Raw genomic sequence first — 24,392 nt, forward strand, 5'->3', positions numbered from 1 at the left:
TTGGTTTGGTTTTTTTTTTTTTTTTTTTTTTTTTTTGGTTTTTGGGGTTTTTTTTAGATGTAGTGTTGTTAAGTTATATATAATGTTGTTTCCTGAGGATCCAGTTTTTCACCATGGCAGTGATCCTAAACTTCCTGCTTTCTGCTGGCTATAATTTATCTACTTACCAGCAGCAGCCATCTGCTTGGGAAATCATTAACTCAGACTTGGGTGGAGGAAGGCGGGGGCAGTGACTGGGAGATGGGATTGTCCTGTGGAGGGATAGCAGGCATGGTGTTCCTGATTCTCTGGGTGTGGTCTGTGCTGCTGGACAGCCACCTTCTTTGTAGACATAGAAAAGTGACATTTCCCTGAGATACTACCATGCAACAAACTCCAGTGAAATGTGAGAGCCTGAATCACATCAGGGTTTTGGTGTCTGGAAGAGTGTGTTGTTCAGTAAGGGCCTCTCCAGCACAGCTTGGAAGATTTTTAATGAGTTTACTGGGTTGAGCTTGTAGGTTTGGGCAAATTCCAAGACCAAACTTAGTGAAGCTGACTATTACTAGATAGAGTTATTGGTGTTTGGCTTTCGTGGGAGTGTAAAATGATGTGACATCAGCCCAAAGGGACCTGATCTGTAGGTTCACAAACTGCTGCTCACCAGCTGAGATTACCTGTGCCCCTGCAGGGTGACTGCAGCCAGTGCTTTCCATTTTGCACGTGGAACATGCCTGGCACTGGTTTAAGGTGAAGCAGAGGACCAGCAACTCTTTTAACTCTGGTGATTTTACCACAGGTGACCAACCATTAGGTCACTCTAATGGTTTTATTCAGTTGTGTAGAATCTATAGTTTCATTACTGAAAACTATTAGATATAAGAACGAAAAAAGAAAAAAGTTATTCTGTTAAGCTCTTTATAATGAGACATAAAAGTTAAGTGTAAGCCATTAAATCCTGTTAAAGCAAAAAACAGGTTATCTGGTTTTCAGTCATCTGTTCATTGTCATGACAGAAACATTGATTTGTATCTTTAAGAGATCAATAACTGCAGAACTGGAGCTCAGTTTGGTGCAGGTGGATGGAAACACTTCTTCAGTGCTTCTGTAAGAAACTAGTAAACTGAATCAATAATGCCACATGACATAAAGGAAAGAAGAAATATCTTTACAACATCAAGCAGAGGTTTAGTAATCTGATCCACGTTCAGGGTATTGAGCAACTCATCAAATATGTGTGCAACAAGCAGTAATTGATTTTCCAGTCTCTGACCACCTGACGTGAATATGTGTGTGTAATATCACTGAGTAGCTCATGCAAACTTTTGTCTATTGAATTGCTGGGAAGATTTTGCTAAAACATGCTCTGGTTCACGATTTTTTTTTTTTTTTTTACAGTTTGTTGGTGATGAATGATGTAGGAATTTAAACCCTCACCTTTAGAAGCCACCATCTGTTATAAAATAGATCACTGATGTCTCCTTTAGCAGCTTAAGGCAGTGTGATTCAAATTGCTGTTGCTTCTGACAAAGAGGGAACTGAAGAACTTTGTGTTACTTACTACACCTGTAGTATCCTTAAAAAGCTGTGGTTTGTTTTCTATTGGGAGTATATGGATCAGGCATTTTTAGAGTGATGTGCACAGCAGTGAAAAGCAGTGAGAAATTCACTTCAGAGATCTGCAGCACCTGGGAGTTGGAGATCAGAGTTGCTCCTTTCTGTTGGTTATAAACAAAGATGGGATTAGCACCTTGCTGGTCAGCATCTGTAGTCAAGCTGAAGCCTACTTGGTAACATGATTTTAGGTGGGTTAATTGCAAAAACACATGCTTTTTCCTCCATTATAATGAAGCATATTTTATACCAGATGTTGTTGGATATCATGAAACGCTTGTTTATATAAATAAAAATATTATCTTAATGGAAAAATGTACTACTTTTACACTTCTAAATGCTGGTGTTACCTGAATTCTACAGTTTCTATTGCTCCTAATATGTATAGAATCACTGTAAATTATATAAAATAGAAACATTTAAAAAAACCAGACTGATAAACAGAATTCAAAAACTTATTTCCCCCCCTTTTTTTAAAATTGAACACCTATGCATATGGACATTGTGCTGGACTTCCCACTTTGGACACAATAACTCCTGAAAGAAAATTCAGATGCTGAAAGCTTGCCTGCTCCAAATACTTGATGTTTTTTATCAACTATTAATAGTATATTTGGGAATCAATTCAATTCTAATTAGTATTATTCACATGAATTTGAATTCATTTCATGATATTTTAATTGCTCAAATATATCCTTTGCCCTGCTACTGCAGGGCCTTCAGGCAAACACAGTCATAACCATGCAGGTGTGTTTAGCAGATATAATAAAACTACGATAAAAGTGCAGGTGTGCATAGCAGGTTTATAAAGTGAGGCTTCCATGGACTGCAACAGACTCTGTCTTAAGATGAGTTAGGAGGTAATCACTGCTACTGTGACTTTCTGATTGCCCTTCCTCCACTGTTTTCCCTCCAGCTCCAGTGGCTGTGCCATTTTGTCAGGGGATGCAATGACTCACTTCCCCATTTTATTTTCTCTCACAGATGGCATAATTTCATCTCATGCTCTCAAAGTGACAAGTGACACCGTGGCACTGACTCTATTGTATTGGGCTGTGCTGGCTGTGATGAATACATAATATGTGGTGCAACTTTTTGTCTCTGCCTTACGCAGCAGTGGGGGAAGTAGGAAAACACAGGGAAGGTGATGTGAGGCTTCATGTGCCTCTGCTGTGACTGTGCAGAGAGGCGGGATCAGTAACACTGTTATTGGTCCCCATGTACTGCACGGATAATGGTTGTTTTTCTGTGTGCCAGGGAGCACAGAGGCGTACAGTGACTCACTGACTGACGTTGTCCTTTTGGCACACTAACAGTTTGTACAGTGCTGCCAGTTCTGTCTTGCTGGGTTGGATCTATTTGCCCAGAGCTTTTAAATTCCTTTCCAGTACTGGCAGTTTCAGTGGAACTGTAACCTGCGCATCCCACAGCACTCAACTTTTTGAAACTGTGAGATGTGGAAGTGTTTGAGGTGTCTAAGTGAAAGATAGTCCAAAACCTTGTGCTAAAGGTTTGTTCTTTTCATTTTTATGCTGGTGTTATGATAGGCAGGCACTGAATTTTGTTGAGGAGGAAAACATGTGCTGTGAAAGACCTTCCCACCACCATCACCCTACATGCTGTATTTTATCTTTCCTCAGGATTTTCTGTAGCCAGCTGATTTAGAAATGGTTTGATGGGTGATGAAACAAATCTATATTTGTGCTTAGTAACTAGGGAAATCCATTTCAGTGTCTCCACATGACTGTAACTAATCTTGACTGCATAGTAGAAGGGTTAGAGATGGAAAGGGACCTCAAATAAAACACACACGGATCATTTGGGCTGAAATCTGGGCACCATTTTTTGATGATGTACCTGCAGGTGTTACTGTCCAAAAGTCTGGTCTTCAGCTTTAGAGCAGTTTTCTGTATTGTGCTGTTCTTTCTACCACTATCCCTGTTGTGAAAGTCCCAAGAATATTGTCCCTTGGAGCCACATGAGAAATGTTGAAAATGTTCACAGAAAAAACATTACTGGCATCAAAATTATTTCTTGTATGCTTCCCCTTCAGTAAAGACTTGAAAAAGTCAATTTTCCTGCCCACAGAGTGTTATTTTTCTGAGCTTGCTTTCAGTTGAAAGGGACATTCTGTAGGAATTCCACTTCCATTTGTGTGTCTGCTCTCTGCAGTGACTTTATTGACCACATAAAGAATGATTTTTCTTCAGTAGCTCGTTCAAGAGACTCTTCTGAATCTTGGTTTTATTTGGAGAGGGAAAAGGGTTCAAGATAACACCAAAAAGCTTCCAGGTAAATAAACATATGTTCTTGCCTGCAATAACATTTCTTTACCAATTTCCCTACATAGTGATCTAATAAAGACTCAGAGTATGGTTTTTGTACCTAATGGTTTAATAGATATTTTCAGGCTTTCACTGCTTTATAGTGGTGATTAATTTATTAAGCAGATCAGAGAGCTTAAATTGGGAGCCGATTTCCCTGGTAGAATGTAGGGAAATGGGGCACTTTTAGTGTTTTGTGGTAAACTGGAAATTCGCCTTAGAGGTCAAGGACTTGAATCTAAGGTGAGATGTGGGTGTTTTTTACCACTGCCAGTTCATGTTCCCCTTTCTCTCAAGCTCTCCAGTTAAGCTTGTCAAAATAATATTTGCTGGGACAGAACAAAAACTACTCAGGAATTTGAAATGGTTATGTGCAACTGGAAATGTCACCTTTTTTTTTTTTTAATTTTAACAATATTTTTTCCTCTCCAATGTTCTCAAATATTGCCGCTCAAAGGTCCTTGTCCAAGTATATAATGGCAGCAAGTTGCCAGAGCATGGAACACAGAATTAACCAGATTTCTTTTCCAGGGGACTCTACCAGGGATGAGTGTTCAGCCTCCTGAGAACAAATGCCTGTCTCGATTAGCAAGCAGTAAGAGTAAATATGTAGACTGGAACATGATGCTGAGGACTATGTGTTGCCAACCAGCTCTAGTCTGATTGGGAGATTTGCTTCCAAAGTGTTCTCCTTATACAAATGAAAATGGTAATGTGAACATACCCTTGATATGAAGAATGTGTATTTCAAGTAACTGTTTTAAGAATATTTTTTTTGTCTGTCTTTAAATTTTTGGTCTTAGAAGTCTGTTACCAGTAGCTTCTGGAGATGATTACAGATACTGAACAGCAGATGAATCTGTTCTCCTGAATTTTTCAGGCAGACAGGAATGCCTGCCAGGCCAGCACTGAGCCAGCCAGAAGCTGTGGCAATATGGGCAATATGAAACAGAATTTGATTTAACGTTAGCATGCCTTTCTGTGGGTTTATTGACTTGATTTCTCTATTGTGCTAACTTAATCCATGCAGCTTCCAGTTGATTTGGAGTGATGACTGCTTTTGTCTGCAAAATGCTTTCCAAACATATTCCTAAACCTGCCAATAAACAGAACTACAGCTGAGAAGTGTGACTGCTGAATGAAAACAGTGGGTGAAAAGGTAATTGTTAGAGGCTAGAGCCTTAGAGAAAAGATAAAAAAAACCCTAAAAGAGATTAAAATCATAATTAGACCAACACTGTGAAAAGATAACCAAGTCCACTTTCCAAAAGGAGTGGTTTTACACTTGCTTAGCAAGAGGTCTTGTCTCATGAAAGTTCTGAAAGCAGAACAGTCCATTGTTTATAAGATTGATTTGCTATTCAAGTTAGTGTATGTAGAGCATTCTAGGTCTTATACAAGGCTGAAAACTATTTTCAGGCGTTAATTATGAAATAAATCTTATTACAATGTTATAAGCAGTACTTCAATACTATCATCATCTCGAAGCAGAGACCCCAAAAATAGCCCTGTGTGCTTCAGTTTACCATGTTAATAGAATTAAAATTTACTGTACCCAAAACGAGGTCATAAATAAATCTTTTTGGAGCAGGGATCTGTGGTGTTTATTTGGGTGATGCCACCTCTGTAACCTTTTACTAGTTCCATCATTTAAGAGAAATATTAATGTAATAAACGGGAATGCCTCCCTCCCTCCCTGACCCCATCCAGAAGTTAATAGTGAATTGGATAGGAACTTTAAAGTGTATGTCATTACTAGAAAATATGAACTACTTCTGACCCTTAGATTCACCCTAATATTTCAGAAAACATCCAGAACTAACAGCATTATTGGTGTAAAGATCTGGCTGGAAAAGGGTTATTTATTGTGTAGAAAAAGTACATGTAGAAAATGTCTCTTACGGCCTTGTTTCTTAATATACATATAAAAAAATTCCATTTCACTGCTTTAATTGCTATGAGCACCATGAGTAAACTGGTATTTTGCATAGCTTAGTCCAGTGAATTAAGTGTAAGTATTATTAAAACTGCATTTGTTACAATATTTAGAGGGAAGGGGAGAAAAATGTGCAAGTCAAACCTTTCTGCCTTGGAGGACAGAGACCAAATAGATATAACAGAAGTCATTGATAAATTGGACTGTTCAATTGGGTTAGTGACAAATGACAGCTGAGTAGGAGTCATTGCAATGAATCTAGAGGGCCTGTATTCAAAATACCATCCTTTACTGTGAACACTTTATCAATTTCTCCATAGTTAGATAGAAAGATAGAAATAAACCCAATCTATATTTTTAACTTGAGATTAGGAGCATAAAGATAGTGCTGTTGTCACCATTTAATCCTTCTAATGCCCCCATAGTCAGAATCTGATGTGGCCAGAACTTTGAGATTAGTCTGTTCTGCTCTTTCTGTACAGGAAGTTTTTCGAAAGATTTTTAAAATGAAAAATTCAGATTTATTAGAGTAAAATTTGAATTCTTGAACTCTTTAAATAGCATATAGAGGTGAGATATAGCACAACAAATCTCCCTCTTTTGTTTTCTCCTACTTCTTCTACATCCTTTCAGGACAGGTCCTTGCTCCAGGACTGGTTTCAATCAATGTGTTTGTTTTAGGAATACTGTTGAACTCCACATAGCCTGGTGTAGTCATGGGGAAGTTTTTCCCTGTCCCTGCTTTCTCAGAAAGGGGAAGGTATGATCCCTTTTCAAACCACAGGTTCTCAGCAACATTTTCTGATTTTCTTCCCCAGTAGAAGAAAGCAGAAACCCCATAGTTTCTGGCATCTTATTATCCAGTGGTTTTCCTGGAACAACTATAACACCAGAGGCCTACCCCTATGTCCTTCTTTTCTTGGAATGTAACACAGGCACTGAGAACAAAATGGTCTGGTTTAGTCCATTTTACCATTAATCCACCTGCTGATCAAAAAATAAACAGTGGACAGATTGATATCTAATGAATGACAGTGGTCAGATATTGGAGATGCATTTTAAATTAAAAAAAAAATTGAAACTAACTAGACATTGAACAAACAGCAAAATAAGATGAATCATTTTCTCTTCTAAGAGAAAAGACTGTCTACAGGGAGAGCCTGGCCTCACTGCATGATAGGTTTGAACCAGAATGCAGAGAAGAGAAAAATTCCTCAGGGTGTGCTTTGGCAGAATTATGAAATAAATAAAAAAATGTGCTGGGTGGGAATATTTTTCTCTGGTTGAATGGTTTGAAGCAATTTTAGGATTTTTGGCCAATTTAATACATAATCCTCTAACTATAATGTTCTTGGCAAAGAACATTCTTCAGCTTCTGTCTTGTTAGAAGATGCTATTCCTCTCAAAACTGGTTTATTTTAGTTTGGTGTGACATTAGCTGCAAGGCTCTTCAGTAGTACAGGCAGAGTTTGGTTGTTGCAGGAGGTGCCCAAAACCCTGCTGTGAAAGTGAAAAGGGTTAGAAGTGGCAAAGGAGGGTAGAGAACTACAAGGGAAGAAGAAAAAGTTGCTGAGAGTGAAATTTCCATGTTACTGCTCTGCACAGACTGAGTCCTGGCTCCTGCTTCCAGAAGACTCCTTTTATTCCAGCAGCAGTGGCTGCCCTTGCAGCACCCTGAGCCTTCCCTGTGAGCAGCAGCACTGCCTGACACCTCAATGTTCCTGTCTGGAAAAGGAGCCCTTTGCTCTTTTGCTGCACAGCAGCAGGCTGTGCTCTAAGGTGTTGAACAGCACTGCTCTCACCAGGGTTTAATGGAGAGAATGCAGAGGCTTCATTTCAGTCTAGGGAAGGACTGAGACTTGGCCTGAGTCTCAAGTTTAAGGAACTTAAATGGATACTTTATTCTGGTTTGCTGTTTTATCACCAACACTTCTCAGTTCTCTGTTGCAAAGACTCGAGGGAAACATGCTCAAGGATTCCCAGCCGTGAACACCACCTAAGGAGTGATAGGATTTAATTCCATAGTAGTTGTGTGTCTCTCCATCTCCCTGAAAGAGGTTATATCGAGGTGGCTGTCGCCACTGAAAGAGTGGACAGGCACTGGAATAAGTTGGGGAGGTGGTGGAGTCCCTGTCTCTGGAGGGATTCAAGATGTGTCTGGATGTGGCACTTGGGGTTATAGTTTAGGGGTGATTATGGTGATGCTGGTGGATGGTTGGACTGGATAATCTTGGAGGTCTCTTCCAACCTTGTTTATTCTGTGATTTGTAGCGTATGAGTGATACATAATGGCTTTATATTTGTGTGCAATAGGGTACAAAATGACAGAAGTCTACATTAATACAAGCTGTATTTATTAGCTCCCTTATTATTTAATAGATATATTAGTTTTTTTAATAGTGGGTTCCTTAATAAATATTGTGGTCTCTTAAATTAGATACATATTTGGCCTGCAATTAATAAGGTGGAGTCGGACACATAAATAGAACTGGGTGTTGCTTGGGCTTAAGCTGCATCTCAGGAGGGTTGGATCCAGAGATCACTCACAGAGAACAAAGGTCTCTGAAAGCAAATGGACACAAGGGAAATAAGATTAAAACCAGTATATATCTTAAACTCTCCAAAGGATTATGAATGATGTTTTTATAGTGACAAGTGGGAACTCAGGAAACTAGATGTTCCAGTTTTAGAGACTACAATGTCTGCGTGCTGATGTTAACACAGCAAAAGGTCTCAAGTAACAACAATGAAAAATTGCACTTGCACTGTTGTCTCAACTTTGTATCAGTATCTTGGCAGAGCACTCAGATATTTTGAGTGGAGAATAACAGTTTTCTGCTTCTGTACTCCAAGTAAAGGTTTAAGAGCAAATTCTTAACGCAAGGATTTAATTCTGATAAATTGGAGAATAAGCAAATTCTGGTACTAGCAATGCCTTTAAATATTTTGTATGAAAGCATTTTCATTATAGAAAAAACAGGGCTGAAGGAAGAGGTTATCTAATCTATTGAACTCTCTCTTAAATCTTTATCTCTGCTTAAAAATCTCTAGTGAAAGAGTTTCCAGAATTGCATTAAGTGGCGTGATGCAGTTCTTCACTGACTTGCAGTGAAGAGTTGCCTACTGCTGATTCATTTCCCTGGCAGCACTGAAAAGTCACCAATTCTGCATTGATATTCTATGGATATGGAAGTGATGTTCTCTTCGTTCTCCTTTTACTTTTCTGGGAGATTTTCTTACATTTTGAAGTTTTTTAACATGTATTTTCAATCTAAAGACTGTAAATTCCCCCCTGCCCCCGAGAACGTATTTTCTCTTAATTTTGTTGCTGTACTTGTGACAACATTATAGCAGCCTTCCAGTACCTAAAGGGCGTTTGCAAGAAGGCTGGAGAGGGTCTTTTCAGAAGGGCATGGTGTGATAGGACGAGGGGGAATGGCCTTAAAGTGAAGGGAGAGCAGGTTTAGAATACGTGTCTGGAAGACATTCTTCCCTGTGAGGGTGGTGAGACACTGGCACAAGTTGCCCAGAGAAGTTGTGGAAACCCTATCCCTGGAAGTGTTCAAGGGCAAGTTGGATGGACTGAGCACCGTGGTCTGGTGGAAGGTGTCCTTGCCCATGGCAGGAGGTTGGACTGAGATGAGCTTCAAGGTCCTTCCCAATAAAACAATTTAATGTTTCTGTGATCTTACACATAGGCAGACAGTGACATTACTGGGGAAGGTGGGTGAACAGATTGCCTTGCCTTTTTCATGTGACATTCCAGTTTATATCTGCCAATGTTTGTACGCTTTGACTGGTTTGTGTTGGTGATTTTGTGCATCTGTATCTGTTCAGCTCGAGCTAGTTCTCATTTCGATTATTCTTACTGCCCTACTCTATCCAGTTTTTGAAGTACAGTCTACTCCTTCTTCTCCCATCTGTGCAGGCCAGTGCCAAGGCACCTTCTTGGAAAATGATGCAATTTGGGTGCTTGCAACCAGTTCTCTGGAGATATTGAGTGAAGACCGAGTCGATTGTAGCTGAACAAAGGGAAGATGAAAGAGGCTGTGAAAGGTACAAGTATTCTCAGTGTATTTGCTGTGAGGGAAGAAGACACTGTAAATAGGCTAATGGATGGTACAGCTACTATATCATCCAAGAAAAGTGTGGGGGGGATTACAGTAGAAAGATGATCAATATGTATAAAGCTCCAAGAAATGTTTTTTGTCTTTAAGATTGGTGCAAGTTGAAAACTTGCTGAGCAAAAATATTTAGAAAAAAAGGCAATAGAACTGACAGGAGTGTAGCAAGTCTAATCAATAATAAAAGGATAATCTGTCTTTCTTTGTGGTACATGAAGCAATAATCTGTTGTTCAGATTGATTAAATGCCTCAGCTCTGTTTCGATTATTAATCAATCTGTAAAACAGCTTATTGTGAGTATAATACAAAGTACTAGAGATTATGGATAGTGGATGGTGATAATAGGACGAGGGAGGGGGTGTCTTTTTTTTCTTCATGTGAAAAAAGTTGAGCTGAAGTGAGGTGGAGGGTTTCTTTGGACAGACTTTCTGTTCCTACATATATAAGTGGCTTGACTGCAGTGTCAAGTTGCAGAGTTCTAAAACAGGGTCTAAAAGTTGAGTTTACACAATTTGTGGTGATTTTCATCTCTGATATGCAAACACAGGAAGGGCCACTAACTGGACAGAGAAAGAATGTGAAATATGAGGACTAAGAAATCAGGAAGCTCTTGGATAGAAAAAAGCTGACCAGTTATCTTTTGGAAACATGCCGTTGTCTGATATGTTCTTTGCACTAATAATTTATTTTATTCTTACAAAAATGCATGTTTGTTTGGTTCCATTCTTGTAAGGTAACACTGAATATGTGGTTTACAGACTCATGCTGGATCTTCAGAAGAATTTTCAACTTATGAACAGTACTGACCTGCACGATTAATGATGGATTATGCTGACAGTATAAATTTAGTTGCATCCTCAATCTTGACTCCTTTCCAGTTGTGTTGTTTTGGGGGTTTGGACTTTCGGATTTTTTTGTTTGTTGGTTGGTTTGTGGGGTTTTTTGATGGTAGAATAAAATAATGAAGCTGATGATAAAATGTGCCTATAAAAATTCTGGCAAATTTATTACAAAACAACATGACTTGATTTCTTATTTTTGTATCCATCTGGTCATTAGGCCTTTCCAACTGTCAGTGTCTAATATAATCTCCTTTAATAGCAGCATATAATTAGCTCTATGCTGATCAGAGGCATTGAGGATGGTGGTGGTAACATTCAAATCTGAATATCAAAATCTCAGAGAAGATAACTCAAAGAGACATATGTCTAAGCCAGCATTTATGACTTTTAGTCCTAAAGTCTGTAACTGTTGATTTAGCATCTGAGCTTTGAACTGTGGTATGGAGATTTATCAATTAAGAATCCTCAGGAGTTCTGGAAGGAAAGTACAGATGTCTCTCCAAATGTGGTAATATTTCACTTTTTTTCCCCTCTATACAGTCCTGGTCTCTCTTCAAATATTTGATTTCTTCTTATTTGTCTAGTTTCTTATTTAAAAAAAGTAATGAAAGCTATAGCCTTGACATTGCTCCATTAGGAACAAGTTGTCTCAATTTTTAACCTTAATCCAGAGCTCTATATACACGATCTATACACATGTACTTCATAAAGTGTTTCCTTAAAGGCTGTTACAGGAGTCCAGTTTTTTAGTGGTTTTTTTTCTTTTTTTGGGAGGTGACTTGGAGGTGTTTTTGTTTTACTGCACATATCTGATAAATGTATTGCAAATATAATGTGGTAGCCGTTGTTTAGGAAGGCCCTTGAAGATTGTTGATGTTGCTGAGACTGGGACTTCATTCTAAAAGTATGAATTTCTCTCAGTTCCTTTAAAGAACATTTGATTTTAACAGCTGTCTTCCAGAAGTGTTCTGTCTTGCATATGGAGTTGGACAAGCCAGCTATTTGATCATAAAAGAGCTAATTATGGGGCAGGATTTCAAACACTTCAGAAAGATATTTATTGACTAGATCTAGCAAATTATTTGGTTCATTGGAATGTATTGGAACATCAACCTCTGTATTCTGCTCTGCAGTCAACCAAAATAAACTAAACAGGGCTTCAAAAAAGGAAATACACCTTGACAAGTGAAAATTACATCTCGTGCATTAAGGCTGGAAGCGTCTTTGAATTTAGGCTTTCAGTTCTTCTATAGAAGATCACAGTTCCCTTTTTGGTCTCTGGCATTGTAATCCATTTGAGGATTCTGTCAACACCCCTTTCAAAAAATGCATAAACCTATTAAGATTTGTAGGAGAAAAATCTATACAAGTTACCTTTCACTCATAACCTGAAGTGCACAGCTGCAGCTTTCTCCAAGAAGTGTTTCAATACCAGAAAAGGAAAAGCAGACATCTACTTCTTTATGATTCTGTATTGAAAGTAAGTAGTGGTAGCACTATAGGATTTGTTTTTGGCCTAGACATTTGCTCAGGGATTGTTTTGGTTGTCCACCACTTGCTGACCAGACTGTGAGGACACATCCTAGCTCTGACAGGACAGTGGGATAGATACCAAGAGAGTCACTGCAGCACTTGAAACATCAGCGAGATGGGAAGCACACTGACTTCTCCCCAAAGAGATCTGTCAGGATTCATTGCAGGATCTATTCCTTACCTTCCTCCTTTAATTTCCTGCATCATTTAACCAGTGTTTTCTGTGGCAGAACTGCTCTGCACATCACTGCTTTCCTTTATGTTTGTTAATAAATAGTGGCTTCTGCTACACAAGATTTTTTGGCAGGCAGTAGTGAATATAATCTCTATGGGTTGCAGATATAAACTAAAGACATCTCCCAGACCTTTTAATAAGAACCCAAAACCTGTTAATGATGGAAGCAGCCTGGAAGTCACTGGACAGCTCCCCACTGTGGGCCTCTCTCTTCTTTCCCCCCCTTCCCAATAAATTTAGTTTAAGATTAAAGTCTTTCCCTGTTCTTTACAGTTATATTTTCTGGCTTTTCTCTGGAGATTATTTCCTCCAACGAAACTTCTTCATACTTCAAATCACCTTTGGTCAAACTGTAGTTTTACTGTGTAGAGTGGGGAAAAGGGAATGCTACCTTCTAAAGTAAATTGAAAAAAATATACACTAACATACAAGAACAGGTAAGAGTGTTTTATACAGAATTGAACTCTTCAAAAATAGTACTAAATATCTTGAGCTGTTGTAATACGTGCACCAAGCTGTATATGCAAAGATATTAAAATATTGAAACCCTACAAAGATCCTAAAAGGCCTTGCTTTCAAGCTAAATTTAACTGAGTTAATTTTTAATTCAATTTCTTTTTTTTCTTTAATACTCAACCCTGAAACAAACAAACAAAAAATATTCCCAATGCTATTTAGAGATATGCTGTGTCTTGAAAGGCTTGAAAATATCCTCAGAGGTCAACATTAACAGTTATTGATAATTTGAGGTATATGCCCTACAATAAATTGGATAACTTTCATCAAAACAAGTCTGTCCCTTTTATTCAGCAAAAAAAAAAACTTTCAGAAGTGTAGAGGTGGTATGAAAAATTGTTATAACAGAAGCATCTTTAGTGCTAGTTTGGAAGGTGATGCTTTTTTAGGCTTGTTCCTTAGGAAACAAAAAAACCTGAATGATGTTTCAAAACTCCAGTCTAGTCTCTTTACTGATGTTCTTGACATTATCTCTTGTACATGCAAAGCAGTTCTACGCAACTATTAATTGGATCTTTTGGGGAAGATCAGCAGAATTTCTACTTTTCAGCAAAACCAAGTGGCTGTAACTTAAGGCTATCTGAGATCACTGTAAGAATATCAGCCAGGGGAATTTCACCCTGAAGAATAAGACCTGTAAGAACCTTTATCTCGTGGCTATCCAAAGCTCATACATTTTGCCATTGAAAAGCATCCAGAGGACAGTTTGCCTAAGGGTTCTGTGGTGCAAAAAGTGGACTGAGAGCAATGAACATCAATATCAGAGGAAGGGAAAAGAAGTTTGTGTCTTGTGAATTGTTCATGTTTGAAGGGAATGTTGTTTGCTGAATTCCTTTTGCCAATGTTGCCTTAATCTAGCAAGGTGATTTGAAATACGTGTAATATTGAGATTGGTTTGTTACTGGTGTCTGCTTCTGTGTTTTTAAGATGTTGACTGGATTACTCTTACTGGTATCTCTGCACTAATCTGTTATGAGACTGCAGGCTGTTCTTGCCTCCTCCTGGCAGAGAAGGATATTTCCCAGTCTTGCTGCTTAAAATTCCTTCCAGAGCTGAATTCAGGCACAGTCTAGAGGGTGTCAATCCACTGAAGAAAGAAAGAAACAAAAAACTCTGGTGCCCTGCAATCTAGTATTGCTCTTCTTTTAAGTAAGGTGAAAGACCTTCTTCTAGGTAAATTATTTATCGGTCAGCTCTTTGAGCCACCTGGGAATGGACTCTGTTCAAGTTTGTCAGTTCAGAAATAAACTCCTGGAGTGATTCTAAACATCTTTGCATTTTTGTCAAGGAGTGAAGTCAGCTTTTTGCTGGTCCTAATTACAATTTCCTATATATCCAGTTATTGGACATTTAGAACCCTAAGTGGAGTCAAACTATAGGAAGTACTACCCAATACACTCTATTTTGTTCAGTGGTTCACCTGCCAGAATTAGAGAAAGAAAGTTTCACTTTCGTTCCAAAGAAAATAAAGGCAGAAAGAAAGGTTCTTGATAACAAGTAAAGTATTGGGAGGTTATGGAGGTGGGTTGGAATGCAGAGAGCATTTGTTCATGCGCTGTTTGGTATTTGGTGTATCAGCTGATACATTACCGCTGTTTTGAAACACTTCCACCACTTCCATTCTACCCCCAAGAGGAGGGAGCTGATTCATAAACTTAAATAGAGAGTATTAGTTATGCAAAAAAGATACTACACATCAAAATTCAGGAGTGTTGTTTATTAAGCCCAAGTGCAAGACACAGAAAGCTGTGAAATAAAACCAGTTTACAGGTTAAATCAGTGGTATGACTTTTGTAGGACATTCATCAAAATCTACTTACACAAATTAAAACAAAGAAACACATTTGTTGAATGATTGCAGTTCCTGCTGCCTCAGAATTCTTTTTTATTGCTCCTTGAAAGGCATTTACTTAATTTTTCTTGTTCAGTCAGGTAGGTATCATAACTGATTATGTACAATAATGATTTTAAATTGTGTTGATGCATCACTTAGAGAATGCAGATGCTAAAATTGCAGTAAACACAGCTGATAAAAGTAGAAGAAAGGAAAGACAAGAAAGAAAATGGATGTAAACATTAGTGGACTCCAGTAAGATTATTGATTTCTTTTGAGTTGTTTGACAGATAAAATGGAAAAGCAAAATGTCCAACTTCAAAGCATCTCTTGAAGAAAATAGGAGAATGTAGCAAAGGAGGAAGAAAATGATGAATGTTACTTAGAGAGAGGAGCAAATGCAATTGTTCTGCATGAAGTGTTTATCATTTTCCTTTTTTTGTTCTACAGCATTTGATAAACATCCATTTAGCTGTAGTAGGCAAAAAAATCATGTTTGAAGAAGTCTTGGTTCATGGGTCATCTTTCAAAGCATTATATCTTAATAGCTCAAAACTTTATCAGGTTCTGTACCACAGTTCCATGTCTGAGGCTTCAAGCAATTCTCAGAAGAAAGCAGTGAGGCAGTTCACTCTGATCAAGGAGGACATAATGCATATGCATTCACATCAGGGCTAAACAGATTTTATAGAAATACCACTGGAGATACTGATCTCTGAAGAGAAACACATTACTCCAAATACATGTATTCAGAATAGCAATGAAATTACCCTCTGAGGCTTTCTGTGATGTTACGTGTGGACTGTGAATGTTATTATTAGGTAGGAAGGGAGGAGAGGACACATGAGTTATAGAGTTAAGTCATATGCAGGCTGTATTACATATACATACAGATGTTTCAGGTGGAAAAAGAAAGGAAGTAAACAAAGATGCTGCATGTAGATTTTTTGATTTTAAAAACTGCAATCTTTCTTATTCACAAAGAATTCACAAGTTCTAGTTCTCTAAAAAGTTGGTGAAAAATGAGGTGCAAATGAGAGACAAAGACTTTTGCTGGTAGGTGTCAATCTCTTAAAAAGCATCTTCACCTGCCCCTACAAAATGCTCAGCCAGTCTGAATCCCTTTTGTAGTCTCCAGGCTTTTTTCTAATATACATTTATATGCAAAGCACTATCCAGCCAAGTTTTTAGTTGTTTCTGAGCTAAATTGCCATAGCAGATTTCCATGTACTTTTGGGAAGGGACGGGGACAGTGGTTCTGTTCTTGAGGCAGGTACTGTTTTGTGAAAGATCTTTACTATTTATTGCAGCTATCCCTGGTGAAAGATTGCAATTACTATCCTACTTCCAGCAACTCTACCCGAATCATGACAGCTCTTAATTATGTGTGAAAGAAGAAGTTATATACAGAGAAATTTCTCAGAGAGAATTACCTCTGAAATGTATTCAGGCTTAGAAGGGTCTGAAGCAGGGCTATTTGTCTTGTGCTTCTCATTTGGTTATTTTTGCTTCAGGAGCTGTGAAACTTGGCCTGACTTTTAATATGAGAATTTGCATTGGGAAGGAATTTCTGCTCCCCCTTTCTTAAAGTTTCTTCCCCCTCTTTTTTTTTTCTTTTTTAATAATCAGATTTGGCTCTGTCTATATTTCTTCCTTTATATAAGCCTCTTGCAGTCTACTGCTGAGTTAGTCTGCTGCTGATTGTACTGCTCAAGGAAACACAAAGAAATAAGTGTTTTCAGGCTTTCAAATTTCTGATCAAGTTTAAGGTTAAATCTTATTATTCAGCTACGCAACTTTAATACTCTTCAGTTATAAATGTTGCATTTTCTGTTTAAGTATTTATTGGCAGCAATTTATTAATGTTTGTACTTAGAGAAATGTACTGCAATGGCAGTCGTGTTGGAGTTGATTTTCAAAATAATTTGAAAAATGCCTGCAGAAGCTGGCATTTAAAACATGTTCTATTCCAAGTCTTACTAAATCCAAGATTTTAAATGATGTCCAGCTTCAAATCCATCCTAATGAGTAAAGATAACTGAGCCAGGACAGATGTACAGCTTCCTGGTCCAGAATAGGTAGGGTGTTGGGAACTCTGCCATTTAGTATGGGATAATATATTTCAAGTCTGTTGCCACACAAAGGCAAGAAAGGAAGTTCCAGTCAGATCTCTTTTATGCCAAAAAAGAAACATCCAGCTGGGCTATTGTGAAAAGATTTTAATGCATAGTCCATCTGATGAGATTTTTATTTCTTTGTGAAGTTTGAGCTTTATTGTACTGATATTTTCAGATAAACTGTTCTCCCTGAAAACTTCTAGGAAGCTCTCAATATTGTACCACAATTAAATTGTATTTATGATAGTTTATTAGTTCCTGACCAGTCTCCCATTATTGAGGGTTATTCGATTATGGATACTGGGTCTGAGTTTTAATAAAGCTTTCCGAATTTGTATTTCAACGTGAGACCTAAGATGGTTCAAATTTATTAAAGGTAACCTTGACAGCACAAGGTATGTTAAATTATAACATGAAAAGAGTTTCAGGAAAGAGATGATGATTGGAGATTGTAGTATTAACTTTATTTTGTGGATTGACTGTCATTGATGACCTGACCATTCCCTAACTGATGTGCTATGGGAAACAGCTGCATATGCAATGCTGGTTTATCTTTGTTTTCTGGTTCTGCTATTAAATCATCAATATAATTGTCAATAAAGGAGCTGGCCACTTGGTGGAAGGCTTATATCCATAGAGAGTAGAGAATGTTCCTGAAAAAGGCATTGATCTCCCAGCAGCAGTAAAAGTTGGGTTTCAGAAGCCGTGTAAGCGTTTGTACACTGCTGATTTTCCACAGTCGGGCCAAGCGTTACAGGGACAAGGTCATCCTGATGCCCTGCGTGGAAGGGAACAGCCCGGTTGCTTGGGGGACTAGAATTACAGGCCTTTTTTTCCTGCCTAATTAGCAATATTACTTTATATTTTGCACATCTCTTTGCATGCATTGGGAAGAAGTCTGCAGGGAGCTCATTATGTTCCCAGCCTTGTAGTTATAGGCTCTCAGAGTTGTAGCTTCGGGGGGGTGGGAGGTGTCTTCAGTGGAAAAAAATCCATATCCAGACTGAAACACTGCTGAAAACTTGTAGGAAGTCTGCATGATATCTCCTGGGGGGCATGGTTTATCCTGCCCTGTGTGTTCCTGCAGAGAAGCTGTCCAGATGAATCTTCTTGTCATAGTTTTAGTTTGAGATAATGGCTGAGGGCAGAATTTTGGCTCAGATGTCATCTGTTAATGAGTCTCTAACCAATGGATGGGTTTGGGAAGATAAAGGAGCCAATGAAACCTTTCTTATTGCTGCCTTGGTGTGATTTTGTAGAGCCCAGTGTAGTTCCTGTGACTGGTACTTCCTAGCAATAGAATTTAGTGTGAGGGGGCTTTATTTTTTTTCTCCCCTCTTTGGTGGAGAGTGACTGAAACATGACAGGATCCCATTCTCAGCACACTGCTGTGCTAACAGACTCCAAACTGTTGCTGAGAGCAAGACAAGAAGTTTTCAAAGAAAGAACAGAGAGCAAGAGCTTATGACAACCCTTTGAGGACAATAGTGTGAAGGTTTGTTGCAAGAATGTCTGTCTGAATCCAAACTCACTCAGTTCTCTTTGAGTTTTCTTTGTTTGAAGACTGGATCCTTAAATCAAAAAAGGTTGCACAACATACACCATGGAATTATTTTGTGTAACCCGTTTAAACTGAAGGAAGTACTGTGTCATTGTTTTCCAACCATCATGGAGCTACACCAGAAGCTGCTCCTCAAGAAGTCAGTATATCTCTACCCAAGGAAGATGTTACTGTATGAAGTCCCAATTGCTGGAGCTGATCAGCACTGTAAGTAGAATTTTTAATTAGATGCAATCAGAATGTCATGGACATTGCCCAGTTGATGAACCACACCTTTCTTACTCTCACTACCACCAGATAAACAATTTTGGATTTGTATAGTCATTTCTGTGGGCACTATCCATTATCCTGTGGAAGAAGTCATTGTCTAATTTAAGTGATCAAAGACATAAAATTTTGTTATCAATATACCTTTCACTGAAATACAGTGCACAGGCCCCAGAATAACCCAGAATTAAAAGGGTAGTTTCATTTTAATGGAATATAGTTTGGACAAGAATAATTTTTAACAGTTGGAATTTTGATTATAACTGCATTATGATATGGCAATATATTTAAAAATGTACAGCATACAAACATGCTTTATGTAATGTGTGGTATTAATGACACACATAATTTTAAATTTTAAATAATTTTAAATTTTAAATTGTAATAAATTGTAATTTTAACTGTAGATAATATTGTCATAAGAGTTTTTCTTCGTTTCTGTACAGAAATCATGCCATTGAGAATAGATGACTTAATGGAGTTGTGGAGGTGTGTCAGATGGGATTTGTCTTCATCACTGTGAGCTGCCCCTTTGTGCAGCTTCCTATTGCTTAGATCACTTCAGCTTCCAGCAAACTGAAGAATACTCACTTTGTTCAAGCCTGTGAGTTGCAACTGACTTAATTGCTTAGAAAAACATCTTTACAGGACAAAGCGAAAGCAAACAAAATGCTCCAAGAGTGCAGAAGAGTAGACTAAAAGAGAACTGGCACAGAAGGTAAGCCAGTTCAATAACTGTGTTATTTAATGCAGATTTAGTGTAAATAAAAGAACATAGACCAGTAGTAATAAAGCAATTTCCACAGATGCAAAATGTCTTGTTCTTGGTGATTCAGGGAAAACTGTGATGTGAGACAAGACTGTAAAATTTCTGAACACAAAAATATACTAATTTCTGCACTGTACTAGATCTGTCATTCTAACACATTCCAACAAAAAACCTCTGAGATGTTTTTTAAAACGTTATTTGGATATTGCTTTCAGACTGGGTATTCCTTCTACACTTCTGCTCTGTGGTTTGTAGAATTACAATGCAATCTTGTATAATTAACATGTCAAAGAGAGAGTAGAGCCGACAAGTGTGTCCTAATGTATTTATCAATCTTTACCTAATAGCAAAGTGTTCATTGACTGCTCGTGTGACTGACTGGGTGTTCAACCAAGTTCACTTAAAAGGTTTTAGAATGTGGGGCTCACCCATAAGTGCTTTATCTGGAAGTAAACATTACTTGTGTACTCCTAATTTCCACATTTATATGTAGTTTGTCTTGAGATAGGTGAACATTTGTAGTTGTTATTTTTTTTCCTAATTGCATTACTACTGACCTGAAGATAAAAAAAAAGGACATGCCTGGAAGTAGAATTCAACTGCCAAGCCTGCAAAAAATGATACATAGACATGAATAACATAAGTAGTATCCACAATTGTGGCCTGAGACAGGCTAGGCCAGATCTTAAGCTGATCTAGACTTGATTCTCCTTGATATCACACTGTTACAGCTCTGATAAACTGATATCAGCAAAGAGTTTGGACAAGGAAAAATCACTTTTACTGTCTGACCCTCCAAGAAAGAAATAAGTGGGTGAACTGCCATACTTTTTCCCAAAAATACTTGTTTTCTCCAACTTCACCTTGATTTTGATTTACTTCAGAATAAAAAGTGCGCTTAGAAGTGAGAGAATGGGATTAAGCTGAAAGAAGAGGTTAAATAAATTTATTGCTGTAGTTGTTTGGGAACCTGGCATTAGATATCCTGTGGATTTCTGCAATCTGGGGCTAATGAAAATGTTCAGAAATGCTGACTGAGATATGTTTCCCATTCTGCAAGACGCTGGCAGGTTTGTGAAGCTGTGACACTGCCTGCCTCCTCTGATTACTGTGAACAGTTCCAAATTTGATAATCCTTCAAGAGAGAGGCCATGTGTGCCTAAGCAGCTATTCCAACAGCAGTGCCTGATTAACTGGGAATCGAGCACTGACCATACCCAGCAACTTTTGTTAGAGGAAGATTTAACTCTTAAGGCATATATAATTGTAGGTGCATTTTAAAAACTTCTTGTGTAAATCTAGTAATATTTATTTAATATATTGACATTAATAAATTTGTATTTATAGTTGATTAAAGGAAGCAAGCATATTGTTCATGTTTAGGAAAATTAGTTGAAGTTCACGGAAGTGAGTGGGTAATCTGTCTAGGAAGTGTACAACCAAGGCCTAAATTTCTGAAAGAAAGCAGAGAGCATAGGACTTGCCACAAACTATCCTGCAAATGATTCCGAAATCAGTAATGTACTTTTGTTGCACTTTTCCTTCTTCTGCCTCATGATAATAACAGAAGTTATGACCAGATGTTCTATGGGCAATTATTTTGATGAAAAGCACAGAATTTCTGAGACTAGGCACTGTTTGAGCTCTTAAGAATTGACATGCCAAGGGTTGTCAGCTCTCTGTAGTTCGAAAGCAACTTGTCCCAAATACGTACTGATGTAAGAAGCACAAATTTGTGCGTAGTCAATTAAAATGAAATTACTGTAAATTCTGCGGTGTTATTCTTCAACTATCACTTTGTAAACATGAAAAAACTTCTGAAAACACCTCTGTGTAAGACAGGATCCAAACTCTCATCTCATCCCAGTGACCCTTTGTGGTGACAGTTTCAGTATCAGCAAATGCAGGAGCAGCTTTGGTACTGGCACTCACTGTGCTGTGCTGAATCCTTGGGGGCCAAGCTAAAGATACAGGGTGAGTAACAGGTCAGCAAAACTTTCTAAGCAACATATATTCCTGGATACAGTCATTTCCTAAAGAGAAGGTATCAGACTTGAACTTAAAAGTGGCTATTATGGAATATCTTGGTCAGCTAAAGGCAGTGGAGGATACAGCCTTGATATTCAGCAGAAGAATCATTTGGGTTTCTTGTTTTGCTTTTGGCTGACTGCAAAAGAACAATCTGTTTCCAAAAAAGACTGTTGGAAGGTTTGGCAAATGTTTTTGGGGGAGCAAGTCTCATTTTTCATCACTTCTTTGTTTTCCTTTTAAAAATCAATATCATGTAATTCTGCAAATCTTGTCCCCGATAGGATATATTTGGAGGTGGTGGAAGAGTAATCTCAGTGCCTACAAATATTTCACTTATAACCACAGAAGAACTGAAATACTGTCATTAATATTTTTTTAGGAGTGTAACTGAGCCCCAATTTAGTAGTGTAACTGAGCCTTCCTATTTAGTAGGAAGCCAGGTGGTTGATAAGGAAAATGCAGGTAGCAGGAGATAATTAGCACACACACTGCTTCAGATTACCTGTATCCTGCAGGACCAAAAGGTTCACTGATCAAGTAACTCCTGGGAGCTACCTACTGTGTTTTAGGAATGAAAAATGAAAATTTTTTCACATAGGGAAAAAGAATTGCTACAAAGCTGTTTTGTTTGGTCACAAACAATTTGATTTGGGGATGATCAACCTTGGTATTTCTGGTTTTACTAATCTGACAGGCTTCTAACCACTTAGTCTGTGGGATGTAGAATAGTTTGGGAAGCTGGTGAGAAATAGGCTGTCACAGGATGCCTGAATTATTATGCAGATAAAATTTACCAACTTTCCTCCTCCAGTTTATCTTTTTTGGAAAGATACACGAAAAAATGAATGGCTGTTTTTGGTGAAAGCAAGTGCTACTTCATTTAGAATAAGCATTCTGTCATTTAGAGATTTACAACCTTAGCCATTCTCCACTGCTCTTTGCAATCACTGCTTCTGCTCAGTCTTTTTCTCTCTGCTTCTTCTCTGCTCTATTTTCATTTTCAAACCCCCCTCATTTGCCTACTAGCCGTTTTTTCTCTTTTTTTCAGATAATGTGGAAGGTGAAGAATGACCAGGCAGAACTCAAATGCCATTTTGTTATGCTTAATAGCTGACTCAAAACGAGCTGGCCCATCTCTGGTGTTCACATGCAAATGCTCTCTCTAGGGTTTTTAAATTGAGTCATAATTGCCTGTGCCAAAAGCTGTTAGTACAACAGGATAGAAAGCAGTCAGCTCTTCTCAGTGTTATATAAAGTTGTCATTTTGGAAGAATGAGCAATGATAAAGAACTGTTCAAGTGCTTTTGCCCATTTTCACAGTAAACCATGATGTTTGTGTTGCTTGTCGTGTTGGGCTCTTCTAATAAATTAAGTTTCTTCTGCAAGAAAAGAATTTAAAACAAAGCAATAGGAATTTAAGCACAATACACAGGGAAAATAAGGCATATATAAAGCATTCTCAACTTTGTATATAATATATACAACACAGTATACTGACTTACCTAATCGTGTGTGATTTAGCGAGTAATATAAGGTATATTAATATTTATAGTGTTTGAAATCTTAGCAGAGGATGCTCTCACTGACTTCTGCAGTATTGACATTTTCAAGTGGACAACAGCGTGCCTATTTTGCTTTCTCATTAACATTCTCATTTCTTTGCTTTCTCATTAACATTCAAATTACTTGTAGGACGATTATTAATGAAAATTGACGTGTTACAATCTAACTCAGCAGCCACTGTTGATTTTTTAGTAAGCAGTAATTTACTTTTGGCTCTCTGAAAACAACAAGGTAATGCTTCTGAAATTCTGCATTTCATAACCATAGCTGAAAATCAGTCTTTAGAGTTCCAGCATCTGTGGCAACATGTGCTCATGCATTAATTTGCTGAGTCAATGTCCCAGCTTTCTGATTCACCTCTTTTACTGAGGTGATAACAGCTTTTCTGAAGCTGTTCTGCAACAGAACTGCCTGCTTTTTCCACCACTAACTCATTGTTTTGTATATGATGCTTTAAAAATTTCACAGTGGACAATCCGTGCCCATTAGACAGACATAACTTCCCAGGGTTGCTCATCTGCCTCCTGGTGCTATTACTTTTCTGTTGTTATTTGACTGCAGCTATCAACTATATAGACATTAGAGTAGGGAAATATGTTCAGCTGACACACCAGCAGAAATCCACCTGGCACGGCAGGCTCTGTAAATCTGCTTTATAAGTGCCTCTTGCCTTTATAAAATATTGAGCAAAACAAAAAATGGTCAAATTCTTCTGGAAAGCAAAAAATACTAGAGCATAGAGGAGGAAGGCTTAGAGAGAAAACATTAGATGCACGTGTTTATAGAAACTGAGAGTTAGTTATAGAAACTTAAATATGAACAGGAAGGCAAGTCTATTCTTATAGATGATAAATTCTCAAGATGGAAATTATTCATTATATTCATGTAATAGCAAACTAGTTTTATGAAGCCAACTGCATCCAAAGAGCCTGATTTGCTTCAGCAAATCTGTGTGTCAAGTAGCATAAGTAGGTGGTGGGATTAACTTATTTTTTTCCCAGATAAATAAACAAAATGGTGAAGGCTGGCCACCACAGACTGGCTATTTCTTTCAAGTTTGTAAGTATCCAGGTTATGTTTGATAATTTGAAATTTAAATTTTTTGTCTGGGCAATTCTCAAGGTTGGAAGCATAAGAGGATGGCTT

At 37.9% G+C, this 24,392-nt stretch overlaps 1 long non-coding RNA gene across 1 annotated transcript in view; it reads left to right on the forward strand.

Moving 5' to 3' along the window:
• Window positions 1-19,595, forward strand: part of LOC108497216 — a 22,575-nt gene extending 2,980 nt beyond the window's left edge. Inside the window, exons 2-3 of the long non-coding RNA XR_001874714.1 lie at window positions 9,782-9,909; window positions 19,330-19,595. This is a non-coding gene — a long non-coding RNA (uncharacterized LOC108497216). The remainder of the gene's footprint in view (window positions 1-9,781; window positions 9,910-19,329) is intronic.
• The last annotated feature ends 4,797 nt before the right edge of the window (window positions 19,596-24,392 follow it).

Source organism: Lepidothrix coronata, unplaced genomic scaffold (assembly GCF_001604755.1).
Source record: "Lepidothrix coronata isolate B3197 unplaced genomic scaffold, Lepidothrix_coronata-1.0 Scaffold2, whole genome shotgun sequence".
In the NCBI taxonomy this organism is placed as follows: Eukaryota; Metazoa; Chordata; class Aves; order Passeriformes; family Pipridae; genus Lepidothrix; species Lepidothrix coronata.